Raw genomic sequence first — 19,035 nt, forward strand, 5'->3', positions numbered from 1 at the left:
TGCATTGTTTTCTTAACATCTTTTTTGATGATAAACATATTTGTTTGTAGACTAAAAGTAACACTCATGTGTGTGTTTGTATCAATAGATGTACTGTGTATCCATACTATGTATTTTTATATTGTCTCTCTCTAGTGATGTTCTTTTATTAAATATATTGGAACAAATTGAATTCATCTATAAAAAATATAAAACACCATAGCTTTAATGAATTTATTTTACCTTTCCAGAGCCACCAGTAAGTGATATTTATCACACAACTTTAAAACTGGACACATATTGGCATGCATTATTTAATCTGGGGACTTAATTGAGATTGACTAGTTAAGAGGACTGAATCTGCCTTTTTGCAATTTTCTGTTAAAATTCTATCTTTTAAGTTGAATCATGCCAGTTTATAATATCACTGAAGTTTCATATAACAAGAAGTCGTGTAACAAATTCTGTGTTTCACTAACTGAACTGAGAACTGAAATAAGAGAAGATCATAGCTATGTTGGTGCTACCTTGTGGCCTAAAAATGCACAGTTTGCCTATATTACCCTTAAGTCCTAGCTGCACACAAGCTTTGCATCACCAGAAAAGAGACTGTCTGTCCCTCCATGAGAATGATTCTCTGAAATGACCACATCCCTGATCTCCTATTACTCAGGACCCACTACCAACATCTATCTTTCTTTAAACACTTACCAGCTAGAGAAATTTTTAAAAAAAGCTTACAGTATCAAACTGTTTCTTAGTCTGTGTTGTACTCATTGATAAAGGCAAACACAGATAAGACAGAGATTTGGTTGTTGGAAATGTCAGAGGAGAGGTTCAAAGAGCTGAGGTTTAGAATTATTTGTGTACGGCATTTGTTTAAAATTGGAAAAACCACAGCAATTAGTGTCATGTTTTTCATTACATTATCTTCTCTTCCTTGTAATGAGAAAATGGCCAATTTGGGAACCACCTCTCACCTCAGTAAAGCGCAGCCAAACTAAATAAATTCTTTTTTTTTTTTCTGTTTCTTTTTTTGGTGGGGGAGGGAGGTAACTAGGTTATTTGTTTATTTAGTTAATGGAGGTACTGGGGATTGACCCCATGTCTCGTGCATGCTAAGCACTGTACTCTGCCACTGAGCTATACCCCCCCAATCAATTCTGATTATGCATAGGAATTATACCGAGATTGGGCACAACAACCAGGCTTCAAGTATGAGATTTCGGAGAGCCCTTTCTGAAAACAATGATTGAGAAGGTGATGAAGATGATAAAGTAGGAGCATCATATGTTGGCAGACCAGACCACAGGACATCTTTCCTTATAGGGATCAAGAAACATAAAATAAACTGGCAAGTGCCCCTCATGATACACACACATTAATAATAATGGCTTTTGAAAATATAACTCAAGATAAGAACATAGAAATATTCACCAGAAACAAGAAAGTATATATTCAAAAATCATTTTAAAATGAAAAATAAAGTCTAGAACAGACTTTAAAATCTGCATTTTAGGCAATGAAGAGTTGAACTGGCATTACAGAAAGCCAGTTAAATGGCGCTGATGTAAAATGAGAGATTTTTAAGAATCCAAATCAAGACAAAGAAATGAGTATATTAAGAAGCATATCATAATATAAATAAATATTACAGGTATGAAGATTGAGATGTAACCTAAAATAATAATAATACATATTCCTGGAATATAAACGCAGAAGCCTAAAGTAGAAGCAACAATCCCTCTCTTCATAGTGCAAAGCGATAGAATTCTACATCTCAAATATAATTCAGTGTTTTCAGAAAAAAAAATTACATATTCTGGTCTCCTGGAACGAAAAAGCAGGGAAAAATTTAGCATGGCTTAACTTTCTTTGTAACTAAGTGATAAGAAGTGAGTTAAGAAAAGTGAAAAGTCTGAAGAATTTTGAGGGAAACTTTTGCAAAACTCTAGTTATAAAGACAAAAGTTCTGGTTGAAATACAAAGACAAAACAAAGATATTTTCAGATATGCAAATACTCTGAAAATATACTCAATTCATGTTGCTAAAAGATTATCAATGTTTTAATTCCAATAAACAGAGAATAATCAAAAGTAAAAGTTTAGGAACTAGAAGGCTATAATATAAAAGAAATTGTGATGAGTCTAATTATATGCATATGGTGATGCATGTGATATAATTTATCATCAGTGACCCTAAAGGACATGTCTATAAATCTAGGCTATGGCTAATCAGAAAAAAAGGTTTTGTTAAGGCAGAGAAAATTTAAAACAATATTATTTTCTAAAAATATTGTTAAGATAATTACGGTTTGTGGACTATATAATCACTTATTGAGGACATACTAGGTACATAGCACAAGCTAGATGGTTTAAATAAATATTATATAAATATATAAAGGTGCTCTGCAAAGGTGTTGTTACCAGCATTTTGCATAACTTAGATAATTATATCATTTGCACACCTCAGCATAGACAAAAAGATTAATCTAGGTCAAAACCAGCTATTGCCTGAGCTGTTATTCAGAAATGAATGTGTCTATATTGCACTCTCCACCACACCATTCTCCCTCAATATCACTGAAAAATATACACACATTTAAAATCATATCTACAAGTGGCTTTTAATTTCATGAAGGAAATGCCTACATTTTGATAATAAATACAAAAGCAAGATATACAAGTATAGGTAAGTGTGATTTGGTTCATGTACAGCTGTATCTAGGAAAAATGATTGCAAAGGAATATGCCAGACAATTATTAGCCCTTGGATGACTCTCTCTGTGATTCCCAAATTTCTGGTAAATAAACATTAATTACTTTTGTAATCAAAGGGCAACTAAAGATATTTCATGTCTATGAATATTGAGCGAGTCTATTGGGCTGATTTGCAGAGTTAAAATTTTATATGGATTCTAAAACATCTCCTCCAGTTTACCTCTGTTACTAATAGCTACAGATTTTTATGTTTCAACCTAAATCAAATCCCAAATCTAATTAATCACATTGATTAATTTTCTTTCTTAAAGATGGATTTCCTCTCTCTAATTTTCTACAAGACCAGGTGTTATAATTTGGAAAACAAAGGTTGTATACTTTTGTATTTTTGACTGAGGTAATTTACATACCATAAAATGACATGTTTTAAGTGCACAGTTCAATGAATTTTAACAAATGTATTCACCTGTGTAACTGCTGTCAGATCATGATATAGAACATTTCCATCATTCTGGAAACCTCCCTTGTGCCCCTTTGCAAGCAATCTGGAAATCAGTTTGCCATTTTTTCATAAACATAAATGTAACTTTATAAACAGCTGAAAGTACATGCAATCTTTAGGCAATGAACAGACCCTTGTGATATTACTTCAAGCTCCAAGAAAGTGGCGTCCTTGTGATTCATTGTCACAACCATTTACCCAGGGTCTTACCACATAGTTGGAGCCCATAATATACTTATTGACCAAAATATCTGATTGCATATTATATGGCACACACTGCTATTATTCTTTAGTGGTTAGTTGTATTATCACAGTCTTTTTATCACAGAAATACATGCTGTTAATAAGTAGAAACTATTCAAAAATAGAAATATAAAGAACAAAAATGCTGATAGTTCTCCTATACCATTCTCAAAGGATCACCCCCAGAGCATTCAGTATTATTAGTTTGGTGTGTTTCTTTCATTCTTATCTTTGCACTTACAAACATAAAATGTGTATGTTCTTTTAAAAACAAATAAAACAATGAACGGTATCCGTAGTATGTTACAGGTCAGGCTTTGTCCTAAGCTTTGGAGATAGAGGAGAAAACAAAATATATTGAGTGCCATACCTTCATATAGCTTATATTTTAATGGGACAAGACAATGATAAAATGTAAATTATACAGGGTGTTAGATAATGTTGAGTGGCAAGGACCACAGAGAAAAGCAGCCAAGGACAGTCACGCCACACAACTGGGAGAAAGAGGGGTATTTTAAATGGAAGTTAGGTACAGACTTCTTGAGAAGATCTTTTGAGCAAAGATCTGAAGGCGATCAAGAGTAAACCATTCAAGAAAAAAAAATATTTTTTTCGAGTCTGAAGCCATGTGATTTACTCGGGCCTTGTGGGCTGCAGTGGGCAGGGGGAGCTACATGTGGCGGCTCTCAGAGGTGGCAGCGGTGAGGGTGAGCAGGGGCTGCAGGATGCCTGGGCTGGCACAGCTCTCCTCTGCACACAGACCCTGGGCAGGGAGCTGGGAGTCCAGGACATCTTGGACCAGCGACTTCACCACATCAGCCAAGCCTGCCTCCAGCTCCGCAGTGGCCAGGGTGCGACCACCATCAGCATCGTCTGGTCTTCAGTGACCAGGGTCCAGAGCTTGCACTGCGGTGGGCTGCAATTCTGCACCTGGTCATGGATCGCCATGTGTCTCTGTAGGTGGGCCTCCTGGGAGCACTTGGAGCAACACTCGGTGCAACTGAACTTCACCCCCCTGTGCGGTCCGACGTGCCCACGCAGCTGGTCCACGGCTTTGAAGTTTTTCCCACAGATCTGGCAGAAGTGGGTCCACCCTGGTGGCGTCCTCCTGGTGGCAGCTGGCCACGTCCTCTCAGCAGGGCCCCTTCTCGGTGCTGCCTGGAGGGCAGAACTCACAGCCGCACGCTCTTCACCGGTATGGGTGTCCCTGTGCTTATCCAGGCGGTCTTGGGTGCGGAAGGATGGTCTTGCCACAGAGGTGGCACTGGAAGGGCTTCCGGCCCCTGTGCGTGCTCAGGTGCACGTTGAGCTCGGCCATCTGGGGAAAGGCGTGGCTGCAGAGCTCCCGGACCGGCCCCGCCCTCCTGTCCTTGGGCTTCATGTGCATCTGCGGGCGTTTCCGCAGCGCACGGCCGAATGCCTTGCACGCGGCAGCGTCTCCCCACGGTGCTTAAACGCCTGGTGCAGCTGCAGCTCCCTGTGGGACGGAAGCATTTGGCACAGGTGGAACAGGCCTGGGGTCTGGGGGCTCCATGTAGCTTCTCCCTGTGGCTCTGGGTGAACTTCGTCATGAACTGCCGCGAGCAGCGGGAACGCTTGAAGGGCATCTCCTGCGCAAGGGCACCCGCAGCTCCATCCTCCGGCGGTAGGTCTCCTGGCACAGCCGGCACGCGAAGTCGTTCCCATTGGTTCAGACAATTCCGAGCTTCATGCTTGAAGACGTTTTCCTTTGGAAAGTAACACTTTACAAATTTGGGCAGTTGAAATTCAGCCAGTGTGTTCCTGCTGTATTTTTTAATGGAGGTACTGGGGACTGAACCTAGGACCTTGTGCATGCTAAGCGTGCACTCTAACACTGAACTATACCCTACCCACCTAACCCCCGAAGAATTTTCGATAATATTTGCTGAGAAAATTTTTGGAAAAAAAAGGAAGGGTCAGAGTGTCTGTCTTTCACCTCCGGCTTAAGTGCCTTGAAGTCAAAATACTCAATATGCCAAAGTGGCATATTTGGGGGTGACATTGTGTGATCTTCTTCAAATGGATATAGTTATCATCTAGGATCGCAGGGCTGTGTGCACATTTTTGTGGTCAAGTGGAGTGAGGGAACAACACCTAGAATGAAGTAGTTCATGGTGATCAAAAAAAAAAAAAAATTCTCTACCTACGTGAGAACTGACCTGAAAGTCATGACAGGACAGCAATCAGGGGGACATAATGCATAAAGGGTGGTGTTTAATGCTTGGCCTCAGTAGCTGTGAAAAATGAGGAAATTTCAAAGTGTATGGAGGATCTGGTTAGAATTAACAAATAAATTTTTCTAATATACTACTTCTATCTCAGAATCTTGTGTTTACAGTTGTCTGACAAATATCTCACTATGCAAATTCCTAATCCTTTACCTAATTTTAGGATAAAGGATGTGTGTGCATGCATCTGAATTATGAAGACAGATTGAGTGAGTGCACTTTGCAAAGGCAGGCTCCATCTGACACACATATGGATGAGAAACCATCTCAGCAGTAGGCACCGGGGGCTATGTCTCTGGACTTTTTAATCCTCTTTTTTTATTATTATTATGATGCTTGCTTTTGTTTCAAACATACTAAAATTGCTTGTGTTTTTATTTCTAAACATCTAATGTTGAAGTCATATTTCCCATTGCTCCTTTAAAACACAATTATAAAAGCCTTTCTTTATTACCATTCAATTTATTACATTTCAGTGATATTTTGTTACTTGTGCTATAGGAAACTAATAGGCCTCATGAACTGTATCTAAAATACACGTTGTACTGGTAGCATATTCCAACCTCTAAATGCCTTTCATGTCAGCATGAGAGATACGATCAGGCATTTGAAAGCTCAGGCCTATTTATAAAGATACCATCAAAACCTGCCTGATGTAGCTGACTTATGAATCAATTATCTGAACTACACCAAGTGATGTATCTATTCTGAAATTTAGAGTCATATATTTGAAGCTAAACTACAAACAGATAAACTATTCAACAGCCTATCATGATTCTTATCTTCATGTTTCTATCTGTCAAATGTGGGAAGGGGGAAAAAAAAGCAAAATCTTATTGATTTTACTGGGAAGAGTTTAAAAAAATAAATCACACAGATACAAATTCTCTCTCTCTAACAGACACACATGCGGGCGTGCACACATACACCCATATCTGGCTATAAAATTACTTAAGACCAGAGGGAAAATGAACACACAGATCAAGAAGTAAAATTTTAATTTAAATAAAATTAAGAGCATCCAAGGGATTCCTCTTGTTGTAAATGGTGAAAAAAAAAATAAATAATATTAAATCTCACTTTTTTTCTTAAATGAAATGGCTGAGTATTTCAGTAAATAGAAATGCCACTGTTATTAACAGAAGTTACAAAACCGCTGGTGGCAAAGAGAAAACAAGTCTTGTTTTATCCCAGCTGTTGTTGAAGATAAGCTGAACCTGAGAGAGGTGTGTGTCCCTTGTGTTTAGGTGACAACTTCATAAGATATGTTCTATTTCAGGATCAACTCTTCATTTGTAAATATTCATCATCTCAGTTTTACTGCTTTGCCTGGTAGCGTTCAGATTTCAGGAACGTTTTATTCATGATGACCAAACTCGTACACTAGGGTAACAACGTATTAACGTAAGCTGAACAATGTAGTAACTTGTAACTACTCAGTGAGTTAGCTTCTCAATAGGAAAACCTGTGTTCGAGGCCAAATTAATACCAGAAGTTTGCTTTTCTGCATAGAATTAAAATCAAAGACACTCTGCATTTTACTGCTTCCTCAAAGAACAGTGACTCAAAGATGAGTTAAAAAAACAAGGCAGTTAGGCAAAAAAAAAAAAAAAAAAAATGCAGAAAAAAAGCCTTTGGGGTTTAATACAACACAAACCAAGGTTTCTGCAGTCCTGTTCCCTCTGTTGGAATCTCCTGGGGGGGGGGGGGAGCGGGTGTGGAGGAGGTAAAGTGGGATTTAAAGTGCGGAGTCCTGAGCCCCACGTTGGATTAACGAAGTGAAAATCTGTGGGCATATGCTAAGAAGCACTTTGGATAGACTTTTTAGTACTTCTTGGCACACTCAAGCTTGTAAACCGTTTTGTTCAAGAAGGATTCAAGAAACGAAGCCGGTGTGACAAGCAGGAGACAGATCAAGAATGGCTTAGGCGTGGTGATGAGGGCTCTGGGGTTAACTAACGCTGAACGTAACAGGTAGCCATTGGGCATGGGAGCAACGTGTGCATGTTTGCGTTTTTAAAATATTATTCTACTTGCAATGTAAAAAAAAACGGGCAAAGTGAAGGAAAGAGTGGAATCAGGGGAACCAGAGTTAGAGGGTAGTTGCCATGACCTAGTCGTGAAATGGTAGGGAAAACAATTACTTTTGGAAAGATGCTGTAATATCTTCATTTTTAGAGAAGCATCATGGAATCATGTGAGGATTCTGTAGCGCCCTGTATCGATGTGCTGTCCAGGAATTATCTCGTAGGTATACACCTCTGGGAAGATTTGTATACGTGACTGAGCTCATCTATGATTATTTATTTTTGCAAACATGTATTTCAGAGAATGGCATTTTTATGATCCTGGTTTCAAATTGTGGGTTAAACCTTATTTCGGTTTGGTAACCTGATGTGAACTTGGCGATATCATTTTCTTAGAATTAATGAAGACAAATTCTCAAGCATCACTTAACATCTCTTATGTTAAGAGTAACCTCAGTGCCTAATAATGCCGCTCAATTTCCCTTTCTTCCATAAACATTCCCAGCATACTCTAGCCAAGTAAGTTCCTTTCACGCTTCTCATTCCCTGTAGTATTAAGGGTCAGTTCTTTCCTTCTTACCACTTGGACTGTTTTACAGCTGTCTCTTAATACATGAAATATTTCTAGTTCATTATTCTGCTTTTATCTTATTGTGGATATATTTAGATTTTATAAACATAGGTATGGAAAAATTAATCTTTGATAGATGTATTTTTATCCATAATAATACTGTGAAACCATAGTGGTGGAGGACATTTACAGGCATAGCCTAAGAAAATAGTAAGTACTCAAAACTCATTTATTGAAGAGAATAGAATTTCAGAATTATTCAAGTAGAGAACAGTATTTGTATAAAGTAGATACAGAAAATTTAAGTTGACACTGATAACCTAGCCCGGTGATAGAAAATGCCCATCTTGTAAAACAGTACTTGAATTAAAATACCTCACCCTATTCACTGCATTTATTAGTGTTATTTTGGGGGGATTTTCAAAATAGACTGTACCATCTTGGGTAATTGAGTATCCCTTAGTGAAGGGTTAGATAAATTGACCATATATTTACAGAAGCTTTGGGAGTTGCCATGGAAATATACTTTAGTTGTCAAAACATCTCACAATGTAACTGTAACAAATTCTTCTAATTTAAAATTTATTGTATCCTTAGAAATAGTGAAAAATACAACAAAAGACACTATTAATAGGTCTACCTTTGCATATGTTTAAGCTGGTAGAATTGAGATACAATTTCTTTCAGTAAATCTTATCTGTAGAAGATGATGATACAGTTGACCCTTGGACAATGTTAAGGGTTAGAGGTGCCAACCCCTTGTGAATTCAAATATCCACATGTAACTTTACCTTTGGCTCTCCATTTCCAAGGTTCCCCATCCATGGATTTAACCAATCATGGATCATATAATACTGTAGTATGTATTTATTGAAAAGACCTGTGTATGAGAGGACCTGCTCAGTTCAAACCCGTGTTGTTCAGTGGTCAACTGTATTTGAATATTTGACTGTATTAGTCACAAAACTCTATCACTATAGTATTGTCAATAAAATCATTTAAATATATAAACATGGAAAAAATGAAACATGATTTCTAAGCCTTTACCTGGTTAGATTATCATGTGACATCACAGTTTTACTATAAACCCAATGATGTTTTATATCCTGTGCTATATATCATAAGAACCGTTAATTATTAATTCTAATAAAACGTCATAACTAGTGAAGTGCAGATGTTAAATAATTTCTTTCATGGTTAAAGCTTTACAATTAACAAGCCAGACACTGATTCAAGTCATTATCAATTTCTCTGTGATTATTACAGCTCTCATAATAATCTGCACTTGATTAACATAGATTAGGCAGCACTTTATTTATTCATATTTTTTAAGGTTTTATTTATTTTTTAGTGGAGGTACTGGGGGCTGAACCCAAGACCTCATGCATCTAAAGCACACCTTCTACCCCTGAGCTATACCCTCCCTCCGACAGCACTTTAAAAAGCAGCATCGTTAGCTTTGGTTTCACAAAAAGATGAGAAGAAACCACACTTCTAATTTCATGGAGTCTCAAAGTTGCAAACTAGCAGAAAATCTCTCAGACAAAATACATAAACAAATAATACTTATAAATTTGAATATGACTTTTTCTTTATTTGAAAACTATCTTTGGAAGCTTGCATTCGTTCATTTTTTTTTTTTTTTTTACAATTGTCTGTTTTTCATTTAGATTTCAAAATTAAAGAGTAGCACCTAGGAACTCAGGCAGTTACACAGCAGACTTACTTAACTAGTTATGATTCGTGTTTATTATCCATGAGATATACATACAAGAAACAAAAATAATCTCAGAAGGGAAGTCCAAGATGTAACAGGAATGCATCCGATTTATTATAAGTGTAGTTGAATCTAGACAAATAATGACAGTGTGAAACAGTAACAATGTCAATGGAATAGATAAAAGTTCAAAACAGAACTAAAATGCTAGAAAAGAGTATGACTTTTTGGGAAGAAGATTAAAGAAAATAATTAACTTCTTACATTGTAAAATTGCAAATACATCTATAATTTCTACTGTAGGGAACGTTCAGCTCCGATTGAGATAGAGTAGTTATCAGCAGATGAGTATTCCCATCTAGTATAGATAAACATAAATGAAATACATACAATAAAATAAATAAAATTAAAACGCATAAAACATAGTTAAAACACAGGGGAAAAAACTGTTTGAAGGAAATGGAGGGTTGCTGGGGTCAAAAGAACGAGAGAAAATTCTGGGAGAAAAAGCTTAGAGATAAAATGTGGCTTCTGCAACACTTAAACCCGGGGGCATTTGCTAAACCCAGGTATTTGAAGAAGCTGGAAGTTCATTACAAAGTCCAAGAGAAGGTTACTGAGAAAGGATGGAGAAAACCAAAGACTTATGGGTATAAATTTAGAGAAACAAGTAGATTGCTAATTTTCCTTCAGGATGCTTGCCGAATGTTGCGGCTGCATGGAGTGCAAGGCTAAGAATGGCAGGAAAACTTAAGATCTCAAAGTAAAAGACGTAGGTTGTGAGACTTCATAAACAAAAATCAAATATATGCTGCTCACAAGTGATCTTTATTGAACCTAAGACCACAGAGTGGCTGAAATAAGGAGGCAGAAAACAAAAAGTCATGAAAACAGTAATGAGAAGTAAACCACACAGTGGACAAAGTAGACTTAAGAAGGATTAGTAGAGCTAAAAAGGGACTTTGCATAACAATAAAACGGTCAACGCCCTAAGTCTGCATATATTGGTAACATAATTTCAAAACATAAAGAATAAAAACTGCCAGAAATAATGAAAAGACAAATGTACAGTCAAAATGGAAGACTCAAAAAAGCAAACACAAAGTGAGAAAATAAATAGTAGACTTGAACAACATTAAGAAATTTAACTTGTTAGGCAAATATTGGGCAGTGCCTCCTCCACAGATGGTATGTGGCTTCTTTTTAAGAGCATATGTAGTACTTCCCCAAATCAACTACATGCTGTGTCACAAAAATGAAAAGAATTTAACTCATGTAGGGCATAGTCTCTGATTATAGTAAAAATTTATTAAAGACATAATCAAAAAATTCTCCATGGCTCAGAAATGAAGCAGAATACCTGCAAATAACCTAAAGGTCAAATACAGAAATATAATGGAAATTATATCTCTTTTCTGGCCAGCAGAGCCTCTCCTCATTTCTCTGAGAAAATAACGTCTTAATATGGGGAGGGCAACACAATTTTTGTAATCAAATCATAATCCAAGTTTAGGTCTGAAACTCATTTATTCCTCAAGATGGCTAATGCTGTTGCGAATTTCAAGCTATTTGATATTAGCCTCAATACTGGGGCTGGAAACATGGGTTAACATTTTCTTTTGCCAGTGCCCACAACAAACCTCATTCCTTTTTCTTTCTCAATGGAATATCCTAGCAGCATATACTAGAAAGCAAATTTAAAATATCTCCATACATTTACACACACATATACATGTGTATGTTCAGCAGCCAAAAATATTTTCATCTGTGTTCTAACTGTAAATAATTTATGCTTTAATGCAATAATGGCAGCCACTAAATGTAGTTCAAAGGGGAAGATGTCACTTTTTTTTATCTTTTGGAATAATGTGAAAAATATTGGACTTTCAAAAATGTCATGAATAATGCTCTATGCTTTAATCAAAACACATATTTTGACAGGTTTTTAGGCTACTATATTAAATTTAGTTAAATATTCTAAGGATGCATAAGTTTAGTGATAATGAAATAATTTTTATCTCCTTAAGTTTCTTCTTAAGGACACTGAGAGCTAATCATATAATAAATCTATTTTACCAGTCTTATTCAGTTTCTTGGCTTTTTTCACATTTCATTAAATTTCTCTGTGTATTTCAAGAATACATACAATAGCTATTAATATGTTATCACATGAGTGAATTAAATGTTATATTCAGAAATATGCCAAATTTTATTTCTAAAGTAATTTTCTTTTTATGTTTTACATAATTACTCTTAAAAGTAAATTTGACAAATGCAAAACTTTGTCACATTTTCTATAATAAATTAAGATTAGCACGCCTATTTATGTGTAATTAAATTATATTGAGGATATATGATTTCTAAATATTAGTAGAGCATTCAGGGTAGACAATAGAATAATTTGATGCCATGTTACAAAGAGTAATCCTGTATAGCTTCCATACTACCTTGCTCATAACAAATGTTTCTTGAAAAAAATAAAGTGGAAATTGCCTTCAGAGAAGTTTCTAGTATTCAACACTATTTGTGTGTGGCAAGAAAATGCTCATAAAAATTATAATACAACTGAGCTAAAAAATAAATGTATTTATTCATACAGGAAGGGTTAAACAGAACTGTAAAAATGGCAGGTTGGCACTTTAGGAGATTTTTCTTATGACAAGGTGACAAGTGGATTGAAGATATAAATTATTGAACTAAAATGCCCTTCAGTAACAATATTTGTTTTATTTGTATAGATTATAATAAATTTCTGCCTACAGAAAGGCATTAAAAGTGCTCAATGTTATGTTTATGGATTGGAAGACAACGTGGTAAAGATGTCAATTCTCTTACAGTGATTTATAGACTAAAAATTTCTGTTGAAATCTCAGCAAGAATGTTTTGTAGACACAGGTAAGTTTGTGTAAATTTGTATTGTAAGAGAGACTCTGGAAGAGCCAGAACAATTTTGAAAAAGAGGAATAAAGTGAAAAGAATCACCCTGTCTCAAGTTGTCTTACTAATTAGCTGCAGTAATCAAGATGGTGTGGTCTTGGCCTAGGGAGAGATGCAATGGGACCTCACACATTCAGCCCTTGGTACCTGTGCGTTCTGCATCCACAGACATGGAGGGACCACTGGACTAGACAATTTATAAAAGGGACTTGACTGTCTAAGGATTTTGACGTATGAGGGCTGTGGGGGGTTTTCCTGGAACAAGTCCCCCACCAGCACCGAAGGACTACTGACTGCAGAGAGCTCAGGCCCAAAATATGCTCAATTGATTTTTGACAAAGATGCAAAAGATAATTCAACAGAGGACAAGTGAACTCATAGTATTTGTCTTTTTGTGATGAGCTTATTTCACTTAACATAATATCCTCGGGGTTCCTCTATGTTGGAGCATCTGGCAGGATTTTCTTCTTCTTTTATTAAGGCTGAATAATACCTGGTAATGAGTAGAGACCATGTTTTCTTTATGCATTCATCTGGCAGTGGACATTTAGGTGCCTACCACTTCGTGGCTATTGTGAACACTGCTACAAGGGACATCGATGTGCTCACAGTCATTTCTGAGTTTTTACTTTGTCTGCAAGTTTCCATTGCTCTTCTCCTCCTCCATCCTTGCATATTGTTTTTTTCCAGTTCTGAATATATTTCTCTACCTCACAGGCTTTGCTTATAATAACCATTCTTAAACTGATCATTAATTAGTCTGATTTCATGAGATGACATCATGAAGTGTCGAAGTTTGGTGGCAGGTTTATTACCCTCGTGTATCAGTTATGATTGTTTCAGTAGCAAGATGCAGACAAATGCATCTCACACTGGGAACGGTTCACATGAAAAACCAAGGAGCAGAGACTCATGAATGAGGCTTTTGTTGTGCATCTCAGCTTTGCTCTCTATTTTGCACTGGCTTCATTTTAATGGTAGCAAGATGACTCCTGTCAATGCAGGGGCTAAAGGCTTCCTCCTTCACAGAGAAAGAAATGACTTCTCTCCTTTATCAACAACAAATCTTGACTTTTCCTTTGACTGGCTTGAAGCAGAACAGATGCTTATGGCTAAAGCGACCATTCCTGCACCCCTCACTGCAGCGTAGGGGCTTTGGCATACATCCAATAACAGCCTAGCCAGGGGACACCCTCTGGAAATTCAGAGCCTTATTCAGAAGACATAAAGGGGAAATGCATGTTGAGAAGCATCCAAGAACAATCTCTCTGCTTGGATTTTTCTCTTCCAAGAGTAGCTTCCGATGTTCTGTTGTCATCTGTTACGTCAGTACTCGTTATGTCCTTTCTGAGTTTTCTACTGGTCCCTGCACATCACGTTTTTACTTCAGGTCACAGTTCTTCAGGAACTACGTACGCAGAATGCTCCAACATTATACAGGATAGAAACACCTTGAGTGTAACTGCAACATATCATACTTCCTTTTTGCTATCAGTCACTGTAACCAAGCACTGAGTCAGTCAACAGACTCAATAACATTGCCTTGACTTGGGCCATTTCTGATACTTCCCAAGAGCATCTTTACAGAAGAGTGAGGATTTTCTGCCTCTCCTGGGTTCCAAACTCAGGTGCATAACTCACCCTTGTTTATCTCGGAAGGGAACACAGGAGGTTTGCATACACTTCAGAAAAGTGAATGATACTCAGGTGTGAAAATTAAACTCCAAAATTTCTGGATTATACTCGCATCTGTGTTCACTCACACTACCTTGTACTAAATACAAAATAATGAACATGTGTTAGTGTTATTATTCTCGTTTGATAGATCAAGATACTGAGGCTCAGAATGAGTACACTTGTTCTAAGGGGGACAGAAAAATCACTTAATTTATGTGGCAAGATGTGAAGCAGCAATTAGAACTTAAGTCTTTCGGATTTCCAAATCCACTTGTTGACTGTTGTAGAGGAACTTCCCTCTGGGCTGTCTTTTTTATCAAGTTCCATCAGTGTAATTTTATTTATAGTAAATTGTTGTCTTACTTGAGCCTTACTAGATACCATTTGGGAAGGTATTTCTTTACTTTGGATGCTGAAAAGTTCCAGATTGTACGGGCACTGGACATTCTCATTATCAACTATTTTGTCAGGCTGTCTGAGTATGTCAATGGAACAAATCAGAAACTAGTTTTAAAAATATTATTGTGGGGGACGTGTCTTAACTAGCCATTGGAATCCTTCAGTGGGCTAAATTGTATGGTAACCATCAATCACTAGAATACAATCAATTGAAGAATTTTACTAATAAAAATTTGAAGTTAATATTCTTAACTAGCATTTGAAGCTGGAAAAATGAATTCCTGGTCTCTAGTCACAGTCCCCAACTCTGACATGTTAATGCAATGCCTTTATTCATGAGGGAACAGAATCCAGATGCGACATTCTCGCAACATGAATTGCTCTCCTTGGGCACAGTTTTAATACCACACTTCATAAGAAAGGCTAATTTTCCTGTTGGGAAGTTAGGAGACATTTTGGACAAATTTTCTATGGAATAGAAATAGATTTTTATATGGTTTTGTTTGTGCCAATTTTGTGTATGATGATTTTTGTCTGTGCATGAATGTGTGGGTGAGCCTCTATTTTTGTGTCTATGTCAGCATTTTACTGTTTCATACATACTGTGTCTCTGATCATTTCAAACCTTAATTTGCCATTTCTTATACTCAGGAAGCCAAGACGATCAGACACATTTTGCACTTAGCAAAAGTCTTTTCCTTATTTGCCGATTGGGTTCTGTATCACTCCCGTAGCTTCAGTGGCTTCATCTCATTCAATTACTTGTTTTCCAATTTAAGACAACAACAGATAATTAGAAGAATATTTAGGATAGAATGTGTTGGTCTCTTCCAAATTGGATCTCATCTTACACACATACACCCCAGTACATACTGGGAAAAACATATGCTCAATGAACAAGATTTAACTTTAACTAAGGAGACTATTAATGAGATGCTCTGAAATATGCACTTAATCTAAATACCCGTAAAGCAGTTTTTCTGTATATATGTGTAGATTCTTTGCCTTTTGGACTGTGTTTTCTAAGAGGCATTTTAAATCATTCAAAATGTTTCTATTTAACAACTTCACTAAATCAAAATACAGCTGAGAATCAGAAGTACCATGAAGAGATCTTTCAAATATCTATTAAAAAGTTGCAAAATCATGAACAGAAGAGTGTGCCTTCCCACTGAAGCCCATTCTTTAGATGACCTCAGTATTGCCAAGTGGCTGCCATTACTTGGAAGGACTGAGTTTTAAGGGAGCAAAATTTGCCACCCCAAATGGTATCTCTTTGGCGTGATAATTAATTTAGGCTGGTTTTAAAAATATTGTATTTGTTCATCATTTAATTATTAGTAGTATTTTATTTTGGTGGGGGTGGGAGGGGTAATTAGGTTTAATTTAATTTTAGAGGAGGTACTGGGGATTGAACCCAGGACCTCACACATTCTAAGCATGCACTCTACCACTTGAGCTAACCCTCCCCACATTAGGCTGATTATTTTTAAGGCCCAAAGACTCAGGAAGAAACTGACTTATCCTGTAACTGCCTCAAAGAATGTAGGTGGAGGACCTGTTCCAGGAAGGGCGCGTCATCATAGATCACTGGAGTACGAACGAGCTGCACGGAGTGGAGAAACCTAGCGAAGTGGGCTTGTTAAGGTTCCTCTTTGTGGGCTTATGCCTCTAACAGAGCACCGTGATCTGTAGGGTTAATATTCCCTGTGATCAGACCTTACTTACTAGAACACTCCAGATTATTTGTTTAAAAATTTTTTTAAATGTCAGAATTTTGCTGCTTCTCTGCTCCCATTAAAATGTGAAAAGTGATTCTTTTTTTTGAAGTAGTAGCTGTATAAGAATTTGAAGAACTTGGAAAACAAGCTATTTTCTATCGTCTTACACTTAACAGGGATATAGCACATTTCAATATTTCTAATTAAACTGACAGAATTGGTGATGATAACATCTGTTTTTTTGTAATAAAACCTATTGATGTGGCTGACCTGAATGTTTCTTATCTGTAAAAAGACAACAAACAAAGATAAGCAAAGTTAAAAAGGAGGAAAATGGGACTAAAATCACCACCAAATAGCTAATTCTGTAACTCCAATATTGATTATCTCCTAGCAATTTTTTTAAGGAACCTTTATTCAATAGGAATTTTTCAGGGTGTTTAAGAGATATTTGAACATAGATATAGATATAGATATAAAGTGCTATAAAGATTCCTTTTTCCCTCAAAAATATATTCAGGTAAAAATTTATTCTCTTTAATAGAATTGAACTTTTGACTTATAATTAAATGAAAATTTTAAACCATTCACACTCATTAGAAATCTCTAAAATTTTGTTTTTGGTTTGCTAGTAAAATAAAAATAAAATGCCTCCGTGGGTGGCTAGATAACACTGTCAACCTTACCTACAATGAGAACAAAGAAGTTACCTTGTGTCCAACCCTTAAAACGTGACCAGTGAAAGTACACTAGCAGAAATAAATCGGGCTATAATGAAAAAATATAGTTTTGCAATGTTTGAAATTACAGGAGATTTTTGCAATACAGAAACAAAACTTTCTCAGAGAGCAGTCTTATCTCCAAGCAGGGGACGGAATCCATAATCGTCATCAAGTTCTGCAGTTTGACCCTAAGATGGAGGCAGTGTCACCAGATGCATCCACACAAAAATAAAACACATGGAGAGCTGGTCCCTCTAAACAGCCCAGAAGTAAATTAAGCATGAACAATATAATGCTACTTAACTTGTAATTGTGACAACCAGAACCAAAAATTACATCCAGGCTGGGCAAGCAGCATGTGCTCTTCTTTCTTTCTGTAATTATGTTGTTTGTATTTTCTCATTTTTTAAATCTTCTTTTCTGGCTAAAAGAAGTAGTCCATTTAGTATTCGTATTCTTTTTATTTCTAGAAGTTCTGCGTTGTGTTTGTTTTCCACAGTGTTTAATTTGGACACAATGTTGTCTTATCTTTTGACCTTTTGGATGGATTCTTCCAAGCAAAACAGTGTTTGGGATGAATAATTTATGCAAATAGTATGTATGGGAGGTCTGCCACTAGGGGGAGAGAGAATACAGTTTTGTGAGCGCTGGTGCAAGAAAGAAAAGACCTAACACGTAATGAGAATCTGCTCTCTGTGGATCTTGAGGCTTGGCTTTTTTTTTTTTTTTTTTTTTTTTTTTGGTAGGGAGTGGATATTACATGCAGTTATGTAATTCTTACAATAGCTTTTAAGATAGCATTTCTATATTTAAGGATACATAGCCTTTCTGACGCTCACAGATGCTGGGACGGGTCCCAGGGGATGGAATTAGAAAGCATTGGAGCCTGAATTTCAACCCAGGCTTGTATCCTTGCTCCCCAGTAGTGGCTGCTGATGGGTTCTGGTAGTGGTAAGGAGCGGTGGAGAAAAATTATGATAACTCTGGAAAAAAAAGGTTTTGTTCTCCCCACCGCTTTCTGACACTCCCTTTCCCACCGACACTCGGACGCAGACACACAACGATCAAAGAGTCTCAGCGTGAAACAGACTAGAAATTGCCAGAGAAGGGACGCGGACTCCAAGGCAAGGCTGACGGGTCAGAGGTCTTCTATGCAGGTCTCTCACCTCCTGCTGGAAACAGCATAATCGCTGAGAGTCAGAGTGGAGAGGAGCAGGGGTGGCGATGAAGACACTGTCTCTTCTGCCATTGTGCCATTGAGGAATGTAAAGTTTTGTTTTTGTTTTTGTTTTTTAAAAATCTTTGAGGGTCTAGATGCATTTAGGGTCCATTACCCCACACATTTTTTATGTCTGTTGTATGATTGTCTGTAATCTTGCTTTAACAATGCCTATACATGTGTAGTTTCAGGCTGTTCAAAATGGCATCTTTTCCTAGTTTTCTGGGTGGAACTCAACATTCAGAAAGCTTGGATATCAAATAGTGTGTTATCATCTACTAACAAGGCTTACATGGATAAAGGTCATTTTGACAGAGAAATGCCCTAAAAATTTCTGCTTTAGCATACCAA

General features: G+C 36.9%; 1 pseudogene; it reads right to left on the bottom strand.

Annotated features, from left to right (window-relative positions):
• Positions 1-4,087: 4,087 nt before the first annotated feature.
• LOC102507125 lies at positions 4,088-18,714 on the bottom strand (annotated as a pseudogene).
• Positions 18,715-19,035: the final 321 nt, after the last annotated feature.

Source organism: Camelus ferus, chromosome 34 (assembly GCF_009834535.1).
Source record: "Camelus ferus isolate YT-003-E chromosome 34, BCGSAC_Cfer_1.0, whole genome shotgun sequence".
Taxonomy (NCBI): Eukaryota; Metazoa; Chordata; class Mammalia; order Artiodactyla; family Camelidae; genus Camelus; species Camelus ferus.